Source organism: Augochlora pura, chromosome 7 (genome assembly GCF_028453695.1).
Source record: "Augochlora pura isolate Apur16 chromosome 7, APUR_v2.2.1, whole genome shotgun sequence".
Classification (NCBI taxonomy): Eukaryota; Metazoa; Arthropoda; class Insecta; order Hymenoptera; family Halictidae; genus Augochlora; species Augochlora pura.
This window is the reverse complement of record NC_135778.1, coordinates 37002971-37021125: the sequence shown is the minus strand read 5'-3', so window position 1 is coordinate 37021125 and position 18155 is coordinate 37002971. Positions and strand designations below refer to the sequence as shown.

The following is an 18155-nucleotide window of genomic DNA, read 5'->3' as shown; positions in this document are numbered from 1 at the left end:
AGCCGCCGATTTCGGCGGAACTGGCCAATCGTTCAAACGATTCAATTATTTGTACATCTGAATTATTCGAACTATTCAATTACCGTAATCGACCGTCGGATTGAAAACGATACGTCATGGGACGAACGATTGAATCCCCGGCGAAGCCCCGGGATCGTTTTTGAACCGCCGACGCGGAGTCGGCGTCGATAGAGAGGAATTAACGGCGGAATCGAATTTACAGCTGGTGAACACCGTGACATCGGCTATCTATTTCTGTCCGCGCCAACGCCGCGGAAGACGTAAATGGTGTGTCCGCGATACGCTTACAGTCCCAAGGAAAACGGCGCGAACGCTTATATCAAATTAGCGGATCCCGGGGATCAGAGTTTCGAAAAGCATTTCGATATAACCTGTCCGTAAAATTCACCGATCCGAGCATCGACGGTAATCTCTTTATCGTGTCTGCGGTCGAACTCTCGGCTTTCGAATTTCTATTTTTATACATTTTTTTACAGAGATCTGCATAGGAGAATTAATTATTTCGACGATTAAAAGATCTGGTACACCTGGTTTAAACGATTCCACTGGGTAAAGACGATGTGTTTTATTTAATTTTTCCAGTAATTTTATGCTAAAAATTCCCTTGCTTATTTTGTTTAAGAATCTGAGATTTTAAACGAACTAAAAAATAGCTTCCATGCAAATTCCTATTTTTATAAATTTTTTATACAGATCCGAATAGAAGAATTAAATATTTCTTAATTATTTCGTAATTATTTCGTAATTATTTCGTAATTATTTCGTAATTATTTCGTAATTATTTCTTAATTATTTCGATTAATAAAAAATGTGGTACACAAGGCTTGAACGATTTCACTGAGTGAAGATGTGTTTTTATTTAATTTTTCTAGCAGTTTTATGCTAAAAATCGCTTGCTTATTTTGTTGGGGAGTCTGAGATTTTAAACGGACTAAAAAATAAGAAGAGCGCGAGTGAAATCGCTTTTCGAGAATTGCTCCCACGAGGCTATCAGGGAAACCATTAGAGATAAGAATACATCCTGAGTTGCGAAGTTCCTGGAGCATTTTTTTCCTGTAAAAAAATATGATTATAGAAGGGAAACAGCACAACATCGACCATAGATAGGTTTTACGTCTATGGTTATTTTGTTGCAGTTTATATAAGTGAACAGATATGTATAGTACAAAATATTATATATTAATATTAATATTATATATTATATTATAATATTATAGTATGTTAGAGAAATAAGCGAGATATTTTAGATGAGCGAGTTAAATGAGACACCCTGTAGATCAAGAAAATATTATATTATATTTTTATATTATAGTATGTTATAGAAACAAGCGAGATATTTAAAATCCTCGAATTAAATGAAACAACCCCACCAAAACATATCCAACCCTTAATATTAGGTTGGAAACTATGAAACGGGCGTTTTTGTCTAGTCTTTGTACAGCTGCGACGCCCGTTTCATAGTTTCCAACCTAATACAGTCTATCAAAAATATCAAATAAAATCCACTACTACCGCACAAAAAATCCTAAAAATCTCCTAGCAATTTTGATCCCTCTATCAATCATCGCTGATTTACCACAACACTTACCTAATTTTTCTAAAATAATTTTTGTAATCGTCAATAAGAAATAAGCACTCACGACTCACGACCGTTCTCGACATCTTCATCCGCACTTAAAACACGAACAATCCGAACGATTTCGTTCCCGGCAGTGTTACCAACCGCCGCGATTACTCTTCCCGACAACTTGGAACTGTTAATCACCCGAGATAGCGATCGCGATCACGGGGCTACTCGGATACACGCGGACTGTTTTCGGTGCCGCTTTATCGATCGGCGGAGGGGGGGACGGGGGGTGGCGGTTCGGCGACGATCGCGTCGTCGTCGTCGAATTATATGCAATAATAGCGGGATTACATAAATCGAATCGACGTGTGACGGCGGTGGGGGTTGCGCGCGCGAATTTTCATAATCGCGTCGCATGGAAGGCGCCAAACTGAATTAATCCGCGGCAGATCAAGCTGAATATGCATCTCGTAAATCAACGTTGAAGCAGGTTGATTGAAAACGCGTAGTGCTAGAACGAGGTATTCTCTTGTTATAAACTTTTACACGCTGTGCACAGTTTGTGCGAAACGAAATTTTTATTTAAGAAAACGGAGAGGAAAAGTGAATGTAGAATCGAGAAGGTTAAAGGTTATGTCAGGTTAAAAAAAGGAGGATACGTGACAAATAAGGTTTTTCAGGCGATCTTTTGCCTTTTTACGATTTTATTTCACTCGAGATTTTTATATTAACACTTTACCGACTGGCAAAATTTAGTTTCACGTTAAATTATCGTTTCTATTTTGTTTTTATTTATTTTATTAATCGTGAGAGGTGTGTGATATTTAGAAAATTATATAGTAATATTGAAGCTTATGGTAGCACGATATAACACGTTTATCTTAATAATTGATATTAAAGTAGTCGCATCCTCAATTTAGCTATTTTTCTATTAATTATTCCAGTCTATAATTTTATAAATCAAAGTTACTTATTATTAAATATATTCCTACAGTATCAAGGCAATTTCAACGACCTAAGAAATCTAAGAGTATCAAATAGTCCCATCCTGAATTTCGCTATTTCTCTGTCAATTATCCAAGTCTATATTTTCTCTTTAAACGAACTTTCTATTAAATATACTGCCGGGCACAATAGCGGTGAACGCGACCTGCTGCTATTCCACGGGTCCTTCGCCCAGGAAATCAGCGGAAGGCCAATGGTAGGAACCGGATCCGGGGCGTTTTTTCGTCGTTCCGGCAGCCAGGGTGTTTAAAACCCGTGAAATGGGCCATCCTCTCTCGCAAGCCCGCCCTGAATTCCGAAGCCGGGGCGATTGCTACCCGGCCACGGGAAGCAAGCCATTTTGTCCCCGGGATTATTTTAGATACCATCGCTTGTGTCCTTAGACGCGGGAGTGAGATAGGGTAATGATACGTGGGCTCGTGATCGCGGCAAGAATGGCGGATCCGATTGTCTACCAAATATCCGGTCCGGTTTTTCAGCTTCGGTGAAATGCTGACGTCGCATTTTTATTTTGGTCGGCCACCGTTACACAATATCGACGGATCTTCCAACGGAATCCGATAAGGATGATCGGATTTGACGTAGACGATAACGTGGTGAAAAGGAGTCGGGGTTTCGGTGGAAACGGTTACGTAATTTGACAAGTAATTTAAATATTTAAAAATAGACGACTCCGAGATCGTGGAAACATGAGGTGTATTGTAATGAATAACACGATTAAGTAATATTTGACAGTTTTAACCCTTTGCACTCGAAGCCATTTCGAGCTCAAATCCAAAATAGATATTTTGACTATAAAAACGTTAATAACATTTTTTTTAACAATTTTTATTGACGCGTCAAAGGGCGCTACTCGAGTGCGAAGGGTTAATATTTAAACAATCTTTTTGTAACATATCTTTGACTTCATTTAATCTCAACTAATATACAAATCTAACCTAATTTCACAAATATTGATATGATATGAAATATTTGATTCGAAAAATGTAATGTAACTAATATTACTTCTACTTAAAACCAATTAATTTCAATTCCTGTAAGCTGTTAATATCGTACAGGGTTATCAAAATATACCATATTAAGTTTGTTGAAATAAAAACTAAACTAACTTTTGCTAGCTAAATTTTATTGGTATTAATTCGTCAATTTTAATTCTAATATTGGTTTTTAGGTTAGGAATCGTTGATGGCTTGTTGGCATAACCTTTGCTCTCCTAATAACCCGAAAAAAATCACGTCGCCATAAACTTCTAATTTTCAATTTTGTTATTATTTTATTAATATAGCAATTATTGTTATTAGTATTATATTGAATTTATTTGTAGAAAAATTAAAACGGCATCAGACGCATCGGTGCTTAATAAATGAATTAATTATTGTTGCGAGCGAGTTCACAAGCTGGAGGCGCGACTATCGATACAGACGTCGATGAATATCGATAATATCGTTAAGATGTCGACATGATGAATGCAAACTAGGTACTACAGACAGGAATGATCGAATTAGAGTGCAACCCGTAGCAAATAACAACAGAATTAACAATGAAACGCGACTAAACTATAACAATATAGACTAACTACATTTGGGGTGGGTAATTTAAATGCGCGACATTTCGATTGTTACTCCATTATATAAAATAATATTAAATTATATATTAGGTGGTTATAATGCAAACAAATTAAAGTATATATAGTATAATATATATTGTATAGTATAATATAGTATAGTATAGTATAATATATATTGTACAGTATAATATAGTAGAGTATAGTATAATATATATTGTATAGTATAATATAGTATAGTATAATATATATTGTGTAGTATAATATAGTATAATATTTTTCATTTTAGGTTATGGTAAAAAAATATTGTCATCGAATACAAATAACACTTGTATACACGTCATTTCGATGCCGCACATATGCGGCGCTCGGCGCGGAAGGGTTGACCCTTTGTACTCGAAGTCATTTAAACTGTAAATCTAAAATAATTTCTCTGTCTTATATTATTTCCATATTATATTAACAAAGTGCATTTTACGCATCAAATAATTGATTCTTGTGATTCAGACTAACAGAGTTCCACTCGCAACAATTGTTCAAATCCAAACTTTATAAAATAAAAAAATTAAAATTACTTTCTAAATAAAATAAAAATATTAAAATTACTTTCTAAATGAAATTTTAGAAATTAATAGGAAAATTTCAGTAGTGCCTCAGAGTCGCCGCTCGAGCGCAAAGGGTTAATTATAAGACAATGCAAGACACATTTCTGTCTCCCGGGCCACTTGGACCAGAAACTGGTTGGCCCGGGGTGTGTATCAGGAAAGTGACGCAAGCGGAAAGCGGGAAAGGTAACCGAGGGATGCGTCAGCAAGCGCCCCCCGCCCTTTGGATATGAACCTCGAGGGCCAAACGGTGGAGCTGTGTGTTTCAAAGGGCGATTTGTCGACAGTCAACATGACAAAGACATTAGTCGGGCTCCGAGGTTCCCCTGGCATTCGACGAAACCGACCGGCCACCCTATCTCTAACCCGCGACCCATTAAGGGGTGGGGGAGGCCGCGTCGCTGGAGGGGATCTCGTTTCGTCTCGCGAAATTTCTCCTAAGTGATCTCAAAGGATGTCACGTTAGGACAAATTGATTTTTTTTCGCTGCCGACCCCCTAACCGTTTCGAAACACTGCCACCACCCTCGGCGGCACCGTGACAGTCCGTGTCTGCTGACGGCCAGAGACAAATAAGATTGTCGACAGTCGGCACGTGTCGCGACGCGCGGTCTCTCCTCTCTCGCCGAGAATGAAAAATGAACTTCTAAGTGCGTTACGCGCGGAGAAACGGGAAGCGTCGGAGAGGTAACCGAATATTCTTACTGGATTACGGATCAATTTTGAGTGGCGAGATCACGCGATAAAGCGGGATCAAACGGCGGCTAGGTTTTGAGGCATGGAACTCTGCCGAGTGAATTAGGGGCACCGAAACTGCCGGCTATAGGCGTATTATCGGTCGTCGCTTTTTCTTGAATGAGAAATTGTCTCTATGATACTTTTCAATTTATTTTATATTGGTGAAAAGTAGATACTTGTAGCTTTAATTTAAGCTATATTTTATTAAAAAAGATTGGCGGGAACATAACCTAAAAATTACTGAAATTTTGCTTGTAAGATGGGGTCAATCATTTTGTAAGGTGGGATAGGTTTACTAGATTTGTCGTAATGATCCCTGCGATTCTTTTTTAATTTATTGTATATGGTTAAAAAGTAGACACTTTTCGCTTCAATTTAAGGTATATTTTATTGAAAAAGATTCACGGGGACATAACCTAAAAATTAATCAAATTCACCCTATAAAATGGGACCACTCATCTTGCAGAGTAAGTTAGAGTTGCCGAATTTTTAAATATTGTCCCTACGATTCTTTTTTAATTCATTGTATATCGGTGAAAAGTAGACACAAATATCAATAAAAATCGGTAAAAATCTAATTTCAACATTTCATCCAGTATTAGTATTTCACGTTCTGAAAACGTTCAATCTCTTCCTCCGCTAAAAACCACCCCTCTCGCGCGGGAAGCACACGTGTTCCCCCCCCCCCCACCCTTTCCCTGCCCTGTTTCTGGTCTGAGCATTTCACCCCTGCCAAGCCCCCGATTCTTTTAGCCAGAGGCACGGGACGCCCTCTCGAGAACACGTTCTTCCTCTCCGCGTGCGAATGTCAGCCGGCGTGCGTGGGATCACGGCCCGCAGGTATAATACGTCGTTTCGATTTCAAGGGGGTGGAGAGGAAGAGGGTGGGGGGGGGGGGGGGGGGGGGGGGGGGTCGGGTAGGGGGACCGAGGATGTAGAACGAAGGGGGCGAACCGAGAGGCGGTGAAGAGACAAAAATTCCTGCACGTACGGCAGGGGGGGAGGGGTGGAAATATGCAAACAGCCGTGGAAATTAGGATTGGGGGAATTCACCTGACGCCGGATGGCACCTAACAGCGGACACACGCTGGCCTCTTCGTGGGAACAATTAGAACGTGACGGAAAGATTTCACATGCATGGAGAGGCACCGGCCAAGAATTAATTGAAGCAAAGGGTTTAATTAAGCTAATGAGGAATGGAAAATTAATAGCACCGGCGCTATAATTGTATATAAAGTTAGGTCATTTGCGTTATAATATCGCGACGGACTTACTGCGAGAATTTCAAACCTGATTCGCTAAATCACGACTGCTAAATTATTCACTTGTCTCGAGCTCGAATTAGGTACAGTTTGTTTCTTATCTGCGTTTCACAGTTACGATAAATATGTAGAGAATATGTACTTTTTCTTTGTTTGTAATTTATGAACGACGGTGACGTATAAATTAGCGATTGGACACGAATGTTAATATTCCTTACAATTAATTTTACTTTTAACCCTTTGCATAACGACTCCTTTTACACTGTGTTGATTTGCACTTATTATTTAATATTTTCCTTAATGGGATCAGATAATTTCTGTTTCTTCTACTGTCTTTATTTATTACCGTTCCTAGACTTCGATAACGAAAGAAAACAATTTAATTTCGATTTACAAGAAATAAACAATATTCATATTTAGTAAATCATGCATGAAATCTTTATCACGAGTCTGACTTGTTATTATAGTGCAAGGGGTTAATCCTTAAGTTTTCGAATAAATGAACAAGTGGACAAAATTTATGATGGAAGAGGCTTTAAACATTGTTTTGTAACAATTTCAACTGTGAACGTTTAAATGTCTGCTCTTTAAAATTTGTAGATTTTAAATGTTTGGTCTTTAAAATTTGTAGACCTTAAATATTTGCACTTTAAAAGTAGACCTTAAATGCTTACTTCCTAACCTCTTTCATCCAAAATGTTTGCTCTCGAAGCTCTTTAAATTTCAAATTTTGCAGCTTCGAATATTTAAAGTACAGAATATTTAAAGAACATGTATAAGAATAACAATATTTAAAGACTATTTAAAACTGTTTTGTTCGGTGAAACTACAATAAGCTTTAAACGTTTATAGGTTAAACGCTTGCAATTCTCAATACTTAACATACACGAACGAATCGCAAAGCTGTCTGAATAAAAAAAGTGCACAGTCCCCGATGTAGTTTCTTAATGGTCCCCGTTCGAATAGAATCAGCATCGCCGATGGATTCGTTTCAGCGTTCGATAAAATTCCCGTCGTCGTCCGAATTAATTTGCAATTCCCGTACATACGTGGCCGGGGCACCGCGACGTTAACACGACTCGCCGGGGCGGATACTTTGCGGCGGGGAATTTACCAGCGCGTTGCCGCCGCGACACGCAATGATAAGGGTCGAATTCCTCCGTTAGAGGGGAAGTGACTCCGCGTCTAACGCGACCGTCTCGGAACGGAGGGCGGAACGAGGTGATTTCGCGGCTTGTTTATTTTTCGCCTTGGAAAAGGGCTAGCGGACCTCGCCGGTCGCGCGAATAAAACCCGAGTACAAGGTAAAATTTAGTGGCTGTTACGATCCCTCGCCCCGTTCGGACCGTGAGAGACCGAGTGACGTAGGTAGAGAGACGTAGAGAGGGGGTAGAGCGAGGTTCGAATTATTTTATCCCGTTCTACTTCTGACGGGGACTCTCCATCGTTCACCGGCGCGAAACTTTTATTTGGCTCACGTAACCAGTTACCGGGCACGGCCTTAATAATTTAGGGGCCAATAAACTTCATATAATTTTATCGCCGAGGAATTTACAATTTACTGCCGCGCGTAAAACAGTATTCTCTCTCTCGCGGTCGGGCCAGTTTGGATTCCACACGGCGTCCTTCTCCCTCTCTCTTTGTTGTTCTTTTCTCTCTTTTCTTAACGTCGATCTGCAACTGCCAGTAAAATATCGCCCGTAAAAACTGTTTCCGCGAGATCGCATCGCGCCCAGCCGTTTCCGATCCGTAGCAGTTAATTGTCCCGGGAGTACCGCTGCTCGCGGAAATGAGATTCCGAGGAGCTTTCGGCGTGTCCTCCGGCACTCGACGAAGACCAAAGAGGACTTGCCCCCTGTTCAGGACATCGGTCATCTTCCTTGTTTACGCGTAAACAAGAAGCTCGATTGTCGCTTGACCCTCCGCTCTCGTCCTCTTCTTAACGCTGTCCTCTTCTTAACGATGTCCTCTTCTTAACGCTGTCCTCTTCTTAACGCCGTCGTCTTATTTGCATCGCGCGAGGCGGGTTCGCGGACACGCTTAAAGCGGTGCCGAGGCCACCCACCCTGAACCCCGCCCACCGCCGAGAGGCTTTTAGCCGGCGCCGTAACGATCCCGTGACACGTGGAAGCGTTTTTCATCAGCCATTACGATACCGCGCTATTATTACCGGGGGCCCATTGCTATATATTTTTCGTGTAACGACGCGGCGGCGACCGTCGCCGCATCAGCGAGACGTTATAACGCGCGGCCGGGTATTTACATATTGAACAACGTAATGGAAAATTAGAGCGGCGACCCGTCTATAACGGGCGACTTTATGCCGATCCCTGTGCCACCGACGCTGGAATTCTATGACCGTATAACTCGATGACTGGCAAACCATAACACGCCCTCTCTATACTACGCTTCGGCCCGCTAAAAGATTCACCGCACGTTCTTTGCCGCGCGCGAGCGCGGTGTTAGAGACGTATAGACAGGCCTCCGCTGTTCCGTCGGCGCGGGGGTCTCATTAAAAAGTCAATAAAGTGAAGCGTCGGCGAACGCGGTTAAAGTCTTTGTGCAATATTCAGCTCAGATTTCAGATTACTCGTTTGCCTCTATCTGAGCGATTTAAAGCTGTACTGAATTAATTGGGCAGCTTAGCTGGTAACCTATTCTTATCCGCGCGCGTCCTTTCTTTCTTCCTGTATTTGTTACTTTTTTTTTTATTTTTTTTATTATTTTTTATTTTCTTTTTATTGTAACAATGATACATACTGCTCAATATGCATCGCGTTTTTTTTTTAATTTATACAATAATAAAGTCAGAAATATAGTGAAATTAATCGAATTTGTTATTAAACCTTTGCAAACGAATGTTCGTTGTATTCGAATTTTTATTAACCTATTCTACCTCGAATTTCAACATGACTTCTCTGATCTATAGTATTGTCATTATAGTATCCAATATATGTTTTCACTATAGTATTCAATATATATTTTCACTATAGTATTCAATATATATTTTGACTATAGTACTCAATACAGTATTTTCAATACAGTATTTTCACTATAGTATTCAATATATATTTTCACTATAGTACTCAATACAGTATTTTCACTATAGTATTCAATACCGTATTTTCACTATAGTACTCAATACAGTATTTTCACTATAGAAAAAAATTAAAAATCGCGTCGATTATGATACATTTCCAAACCAATCCGCTCGCAAATACATTTTTCTCCATCGCTTTCTCGCGAATTGGATTCACCGCCTCGGATTCGCGCCCCAATTATTCAACCTCCCTTACGTCGCTGGAAAAATATCTCGGCGAAAGGCGGCGAAAAACATTACGTTCACCGGCCAAGATTTAACGCGGCCGCTATTATCTCCGCGTGCGGGGCCGCGCGAAAAACCGCGGAGAGCACTCCAACAAGCCCTAATAATTCATTACGAAAACTGAATCGCCCGCTATCGCGCGCGGACCCGCGCCGTGTTTCGGACTGTTTCTTTGGCTGATTTACAGCCGATGGAATCCCAGTCTGTAACACCGCTGCTCCTGTATCGCGTCGAAATGAACCGGAATTCGGATGCCGCGAACACTGGGATAACGTTTTGCTGGTTTTTCGGACGCGCGACGCGTGTACTGTCACGTTGTCGCGTTTTCTCGCGATGGTGCGGCGGCGTACGGTTAAATTTACATTGGTTCGAAAGATTCGGGATTTTAATATAAATAAGAATGCTTTCCTTACATATATAAAAGATTTAATTTGATTTAGGTTTAGAAGAAATTAATATTGTTCATATTTAGCAGATGCTGCATGAAAAATTTATAGCGAATCTGATTCGTTAACTATAGTACAAGGGGTTGATAACACCGAATTCCGACTCGCGTAAAAATCGTCCTAAAATCCAACACACTATAGTACACGAAAAGCGTCTCGAAGAGCTATTGTCCTTATCGTTGCCTTTAGAAACAGTTCAACGGATCCCTGTTTCGAATTTCCAATGCGTTCGATAATTGTCCGCTAACAACGGTCCCGGTACACGAGCCCGGTCGCTGAAACGGCCTCGAAAGCCTCGACAATTGACATGGCACTTCGCCATCGGCGTCGTCGTAGCTGCATGCAGAAACACAGTTCTCTCTCCGAAAGTCCGTTTCTTTGCCAAGCTCCGGAAACTTTCAACCGCTTCCGTCGAGAAGTGACGTTTCTCGATGTACGCGCACGCAGCTCGTTCCGTGAGCGAGCTTTCTGCCCCGCCGCGCGGTCCTGGAACATCTTCGAATCGAGTTTCCGCGTTTCACCGTCCACCTGAAACGTAACTGACCTCTGAGGACCCGAGACGAGGTATAAAATCGGGCGAACGATTTCGAAATTCTGTGCCACGGTGTACGGTTAAATTTACGTGGCACAGTCGTGGCCTACTCTCTCGAGAATAAAGAGTAAATAATTCTGAGTATATTTGAAGTGAGGTATGAATTTCTATTTCAAATTATCTATTTATATAATTTAAATTTGTGTATAGATTTGCGAAGAATTTATATTTATATAGAGTTATATAAATTTTTCTCAAATTAAGATATTAATTCTGAGCATATTTGAAATGACGTATGAATTATTATTTCAAATTATCTATTTATAATAAAACTTAAATTTGTGTATAGATTTGCGAAGAAATTATATTTATATAAATTTATATAAATTGTTAAATTAAATTAATACTTCAATGTGTTACTTCATTTATTCTAGAGTTATATGAAGTGAATAGAATATGCAATCTGCACATATTATATTATTTGAGCTACGTTAAACGGGAATATAGTTGGACACCTCCTATATAAATTATATAGATATTATAAAGTATATTACATAATTTTCTTTATAGATATTAATTATTTCAATCTATGGCTACCTGTATAGTTTTTAATACAATCATATTTCAAGTTAGAAAAATTCTGTTCGTTGTTGACATTATAAATTAAAAATATTTTATAATTACAACAAAATATATTCAACTACCTCACTGCCTCTCCTTAAACATAATCTTGTACTCTGTCCAGTCTTACTAAAATCAATCATTAATGCTGACAGGTGTCCTAACAAATTTTATTTACTTCGCCCGGCAGCCGACTATAGTCGGTCTCCGTAGCGAAAGGGTTAAATAACAGAATAAAAATAATAAAAAAAGAGATATCGGTAAAAGTAGCGTTAACGAGGCCTCCGCCGCCTGTTAACGAGCTCCGCCGGAGTCGATAGCTTCATCGGCCGACTAGTTAACCAGCAGACTGCCTGCCCGGATTAAGAAGAACGCTAAATAGGATCAGCGCCCGGCGTAGAAACTCGGGGGGTGGCGGGGTGGAAAAAGCTGGCGGAACTTTTCAGCAACTTGGCCGGCCATTGAGCGATATAAAAGCGCGAACATCCACGGTCCAGAAATTACAAATCGCGCTCAGAAGTACGAGGCATAGAAATCGCGTCGCGCTCGAACGATTCTTGTTCCGTACCCGAACAGAACGACGTCGACGACGACGGCGACACGGCGGTGAACCCCACTGGAAAAACTATGCGGCTTTCCGCGGGGAGGGCCCCCCCCCCCCCCCGTCTTTCCAGGCTGGCTCGTTGATTGGAAATGTTTGTCTCCTCGCGGAATCGGCCGTCGACCAGCTTGAAAAGCTCTCGAGCCCCGTCGCGGAAAAACTTTTTCCCCGTGGAAACGCTTCGATCACTCGCAGGAAGCTCGCCAACTCTTGCTCCCCGGGCTTATTGGAAATTTTTGCTGAAAGCTCGCGGACGTGGAACGCGCGCGCGGGTTGGTGGTGGTGGCGCGCGGGGGCAGGGATCGGAGGCGGCGCCGAAGAAAGACCGGAAAGATTACGGATGTTTGAACCTATTTGCGCGAGTTCGGGGAGCCGGCGGGCCTCTCTCTCTCTCTCTCTCTCTCTCTCTCTTTTCGACTCTCTCTCTCCTCTTCTACAAGGACCGAGCAGAGGTCCGAGGCCTTCGAAATTCTTCGTAAGCGTTTTCCCATCGCGATTTGGATTCCACATTCCCCCCTCCGGTAAGTGGGCATGATTGAAAGACGCTCGGTCGCTCGCACAATTACGTAGCAGGCTACATCGCCGATCTCCGCGACGGCGGTGCTCCGATATTGCCGGGCTCGTTCACGGCCGAAACGAACGGTTATGGCTGCCGAATGCCTCTCTCTCTCTCTCTCTCTCGATGCCTCGAGCTCCCGACATCGCCGTTTCGACTCGCCGATCGCCGATCAGAATTTCTCGGCGAGAGACCCCCGGTGTTCTTGACCGCCGCGGCAAATTGAACCGGGTATTTCCAATTTCCCATTGGCGTGGAGTACTCCTCGCCCTCTAATTACTTCGTGACCGTTCTTTACGCTACGGTCAGCTTTTCCCGTTGATGCCCGCGTCGCGATTTTCTTCGACGGAGTGTCTCTGGTCGGGCTGTTACCGATCTAAATTCAGTGTTTGGAACAGCGCGCGTTAACTGCGCTATAGTATATGTAATCGGACTAGTGACGAAAAGTTCGATACATATGGCTGTCAATCGTTGTGCGATCAAATGTTGCGCCAATGAAATCGATTTTCAGTTTGCGAATTTCTTTGGATGCATTAAAAGAATTATTTTTATAGATTTTATTGTGTAAACTACGTTTTATACTAAAGCGAAAGCTTGTTGTATTTTGACGTTTATATAGTCTTATAAAGTGTACTTATTTGTATAGTCTAATATACTTTAAATATACCCTAATGTTCTCTAATATATTTTAATATACTCTAATATACTCTATTATACTCTACTATACTCTAATATACTCTAATATGCTCTAATACACTAGTAATTATTTAAATATACAGAAGTCAAAGTTATGCCAGTGGCCAAACAATTAACAATTGTAATTTGAACATTTGACATTTTTTTACTTCGAACAATGTTCACGTCTCTAACAATAAATATTATATTATCTAAAATGGAAACACAACCTAGAAAAAAAAAATAAATAAAGAATTTACATTTTATAAACAAATGCACCTTACTCTTTGTTCGCAGTGTTACAACTACCCGGCGGTCGCACAGATTCACGGTAGCGGAAGCATTCGATTATTAGGAAAAAGAAGGTCACGCCCCGGAGAAAGTTGGGGGGGTGGGGCGCACCCCCCCCCCCCCCCCCCCCCGGTGCAGATTCAAAAGGAGCCATAATTCCGCGGAGCGTATTTTCCTACGATTTCACGACAGACACGCCGGCCAGATTGCACGGCTTCTTTCGTTATTGTTTCCCGGGGGCACGGGGAACACGGGTCGGAAAATGCGAACGCAATCAGGGAAAAGGAACGCCGCCGTCGCCGACGCCGCGCCCTGACGAAACATCTGGCGACCGAGGAAATCTAATTTCTAAGCTCTCGTTCGGCGCCCGCGTTAATTTCTCCTTTTGTAACTCGATAAAAAAAAATCGACTGACGAAAATCTGCGCGCGGCCCGACACGCCCCCCTACCCCCTCCCTCCACTCTCCTCACTTCCCCGGTGTTTTCCGTCGTCTGTTCTGTCGGATCAATTACAGCAGAAGGGTCGCAGGACCTGCGAAATTCTTTTTGTATTTACATCGCGGCGAAATTGAATTGTTAACGGTCGCGTCGGTGTTTATTAACTATTTATAGGATCGTGGTTAAATTGAAGTGTGAATGTTGGTATAGTAGATATTATTACTTATATTGAAGTGTGAGGTTATATCTAATTTTAATAATATAGTAATTTCAGATTTTACCAAGGCGTTGGTTTCTGATCATTTGCAAGCAATCGTATTATTTACATACTTTGAAACTCGATGATTTCGTAAACGAATCTACAAACGGAGAAATGTTAGTCCTTTTTGTTCAATTATTTTCTAACGCGGAATCAATACAAATCGAATAATGGTACCAAATGCCTGGTAACAGTCTTTATAGAATGAAACGTCTTTATTCCATTTCGTGTTGGCCATTGTTATATATGACCTTCCCCTGCCTTTTCCATAATTGCATAAACCCTCGTTTGTTAGAATCCCTCCTTTCACTAAATGGAAAACATGATGTTACATGGGTGTAACCTTGCTTTCGACGACGCTCAATGAATTATTATATATGTAAATATAAATAAATATAGATGGAATTATTATCTATGTAAATAAATATACATTAAATTATTATGTCTGTAAATAATTATACATTGAATTATTATATATCCAAAAATCGCAGCTCGAGAACTCTGCATAAATGGCACCAAATAGACAATTCATCGTGCATTATGAACAATTGGATTAAAACCAAAGGAAACCCAGAAAAAGCCAGCACTTTTCGAATTATAATAATAATCCTATTTCGCGATTGTTCGTCTACACGGAGTTCCCGCTGCACGGTAAAAATTAACCTAACAACGTAAATGAAATCGCATCATCGCTCACCGAACGTCAACCGGCTGCAGAAGATATCCGGCCGTGTCCCCTTTGTTCGCCCGCCTCACAATATCGTCGAGTGGACTCGTTCGAGCACCTGGAAAAACGAGAAGACGAGTTTGTTTCGAATAATTTATGGTAAAAGTTCGGCGGAGCACGGAGAATCTGGTGGTGCCGCCGCGCCCCGCGTCCCCCGGCCGCGACGAAGTTTACGCGGGCTAATTATCGAGGAACGCGGCTGTAAAAATGGCGTTCGAGGGGATCGCGCGGTGTGAAAACTTCGGGTCGATTACGGTGGATAGCGTAATAATTTATCGTATTATTAATTTTGATATTAGGTTGATATTATTAGGTTAATATTATTAGGTTGATATTGTTAAGTTAATATTATTAGGTTGATATTAGGTTGGGGAGAAAGAAATCCATTATTTTTACCTGAACTTCAAAACTTTATTTAACACGTTTCCGATTGTCCGATTCAGGTGAAATATGCTCCGTTTAGTTCTATAATTTGTTGCCATTTTAAAGGTACATTTATCAATTATCAAAGAAAAATTGTAAAATGTACCGAATTTTCTCTATGTTGACTTCCATTTTGAACACCCTGTAGCTCGCAACTGAATGAACCAAAGAAAAAACGGAAAAAGAATTTTTTTAGTTGCGAAATGTCACCTTTCCAACGAGCATAAATCGGAAATTGTTTGATCGATACAATTTTTGATACAAAATTCTGGATAAAACCAAATTTTTGGCTTTTATGCTTTAAAAGTAATCTAAGCCAAATTTTTGGCTTTTATGCTTTAAAAGTAATCTAAGCCAAATTTTTGCTTAATTCTTGTTTGCATAGATTGCCGCGGAATTAAAGATCGATTAATTTCGTTGGTTTCGAAAAGGAGGGCGACGACGATTATTCTTCAGCAAAGAGACACGAAGAGGAGCGGTCTCGCTCTGCCGGCAGAGAGAAACAATTAATCGCTGCAAGGCGCGAAACGATAACTCAGTTTGTTGCTCGGGCGACGAAAGCCGGCTCGCGAATATTCCGCGCTCGAGAATACCGCGGCGATACAGCGATTCCAGGTGACGACGACGCCGCCGCGGTGACGTCAATTATACCTATGAATATTAATTAGATTTCCATGATCCGAGCGCGCGCGCGCTCCGAGAATCCGCGGGAATGGAATCCGGCCGTGGAAAACGCGCACGCGGCGGGCCCGGGCGATCGTGTCGCGCGAGTCCGCGATAAACGAACGGGTTGCAACGAACGGCCCCGGCTCACCCGCGGATCACCGTTTTATCAACTTCCGAACCGCTCCGCGTCGAGCCGTTATATCACTCGCCGGGCCGCGGCGCGAGGCGCGCACGTCCGAAGAACCCCGGTTGCCTACACTCGAGGGGATTCTGTCAAAATCGAAACGAATACACGCCACCTTTTTATCCGCCGCTCGTAATTCGCGCTGTCGAATGAATCCCGTGATTCGCGCGTGCGCGTGCGCCGCGAAAACAAAATTTCGTCCGTTTTAATACGCCACGCGTCGTCTACCGTAATCACCGATCCCATGCCTGCCATCGAATTGTTTAAAACTTTCGGGACGACTGGGAAATGCGCGGAACGTTCTGCTGCCATCGGTGATTGTTATTTGTTGCCCGCTGAATTTCGCTTTTGTTTTCCGGTCGCTTTTCCTGTTTTCGAGTCGAGCGAAATTTTCATTGCTGCGCCAACAAATCTCCCCGGCGCGGAACGTGTTCGTGATTTTTTACAAGTCTGACGGCGTTGCGGATTTCAGAAGAGTACGTCGTCTTGTTAGTGGGAAAATTGAACGGATGCCTAATGCAGATAGGTCTCTCCTAAAACAAGCCGTTCCGTAACTAGGTTCCGCGCTGACGCGATAGGATAAATTGCGCGAACATAACCTCGTACAGCACTGCAACCTATAACACCGTTCCATTTTAACGTGGTGAAACTTTAATTTTTTGGATTCGAATCTTTTACGTGGTATATTGTGTTGAAGGTGAAGATGAAAGAGATGTTCTTGGTGGTACGATATAATCGTGTGAAATGAAATAATTGAATTAGAAAAAGGAGAGAAATTGTTGACAATATGTATAGGTTAAACTAGTGTAACCTCGAGTCTTTGCATACCACAATATCTGCTCCTCTAAAACTATATAACGAAGGTGATTATTTCGTTCACCCTGTATATAAAAATCGCCGATGCAAAAAGTCGCCTACCTTACAAAATCCTCCAAAAAAGAATAGAAAAATCCCTGAAATCGACTAAACGCGTCGCCCTAATTCACGCTAAATATTGAAAGAACGACGTCGCCCCTCAGTCAACCGATCCTAAACATTGAAAGAACCGTGTACGATACAGAGAAGAATTCAATAATATCGGAAGAAACATCAAAATGTCTGCGACGGCGCCCATTAAATCCGCGCCGATTCGAAGATATCGTCAGATATGTTCCTCTGATCGATATTAAATAAAAGTCCACCTTGTTTGCACGGAAGTCGATTTAGTGGTTATTAAAGTTGCTCTCTGTACAATGCCTCGGTAGACGCTCGGAATCTTAAGTTCTTCATCGAGGCGGATTCGTGACGCGGGCGGATCGACGCGACGCTGCCAAGTTTTTGCTTCTCGCGCGCGGCAATAATGTCGTGCGGCGGGCCGCCGCGGGCGATCTAATAAATCGGGAATCCACTTTGCCCGCCGTGAAACGAATACTGGCCCCGAGGTATCCGCCGGATGATACGTGTGCATTAAAGTCTCGTTCGCGCCACTGTCCTCCCGTTCACGCTCCCGAGCATCCCGGAGACACCCCTGTGTCCGAGGAGAACCGGTGTACGATCCGTGTCTCGAGAAATCGTTATACTTCGGCACCTCCGGCAGGTTAACCCTTTGCGCTCGATGCCATTTTAAGTCGAAATTCAAAACTATTTTGGACGATTTTGCGGTATATATTT

The 18155-nt window shown here is 41.8% G+C and overlaps 1 long non-coding RNA gene across 1 annotated transcript in view; it reads right to left on the bottom strand.

Annotated features, from left to right (window-relative positions):
- LOC144472005 (uncharacterized) overlaps positions 1 to 18155 on the bottom strand; it is a 231179-nt gene that overhangs the window by 155850 nt on the left and 57174 nt on the right. The window contains exon 3 of the long non-coding RNA XR_013494368.1: positions 15203 to 15290. This is a non-coding gene — a long non-coding RNA (uncharacterized LOC144472005). The remainder of the gene's footprint in view (positions 1 to 15202; positions 15291 to 18155) is intronic.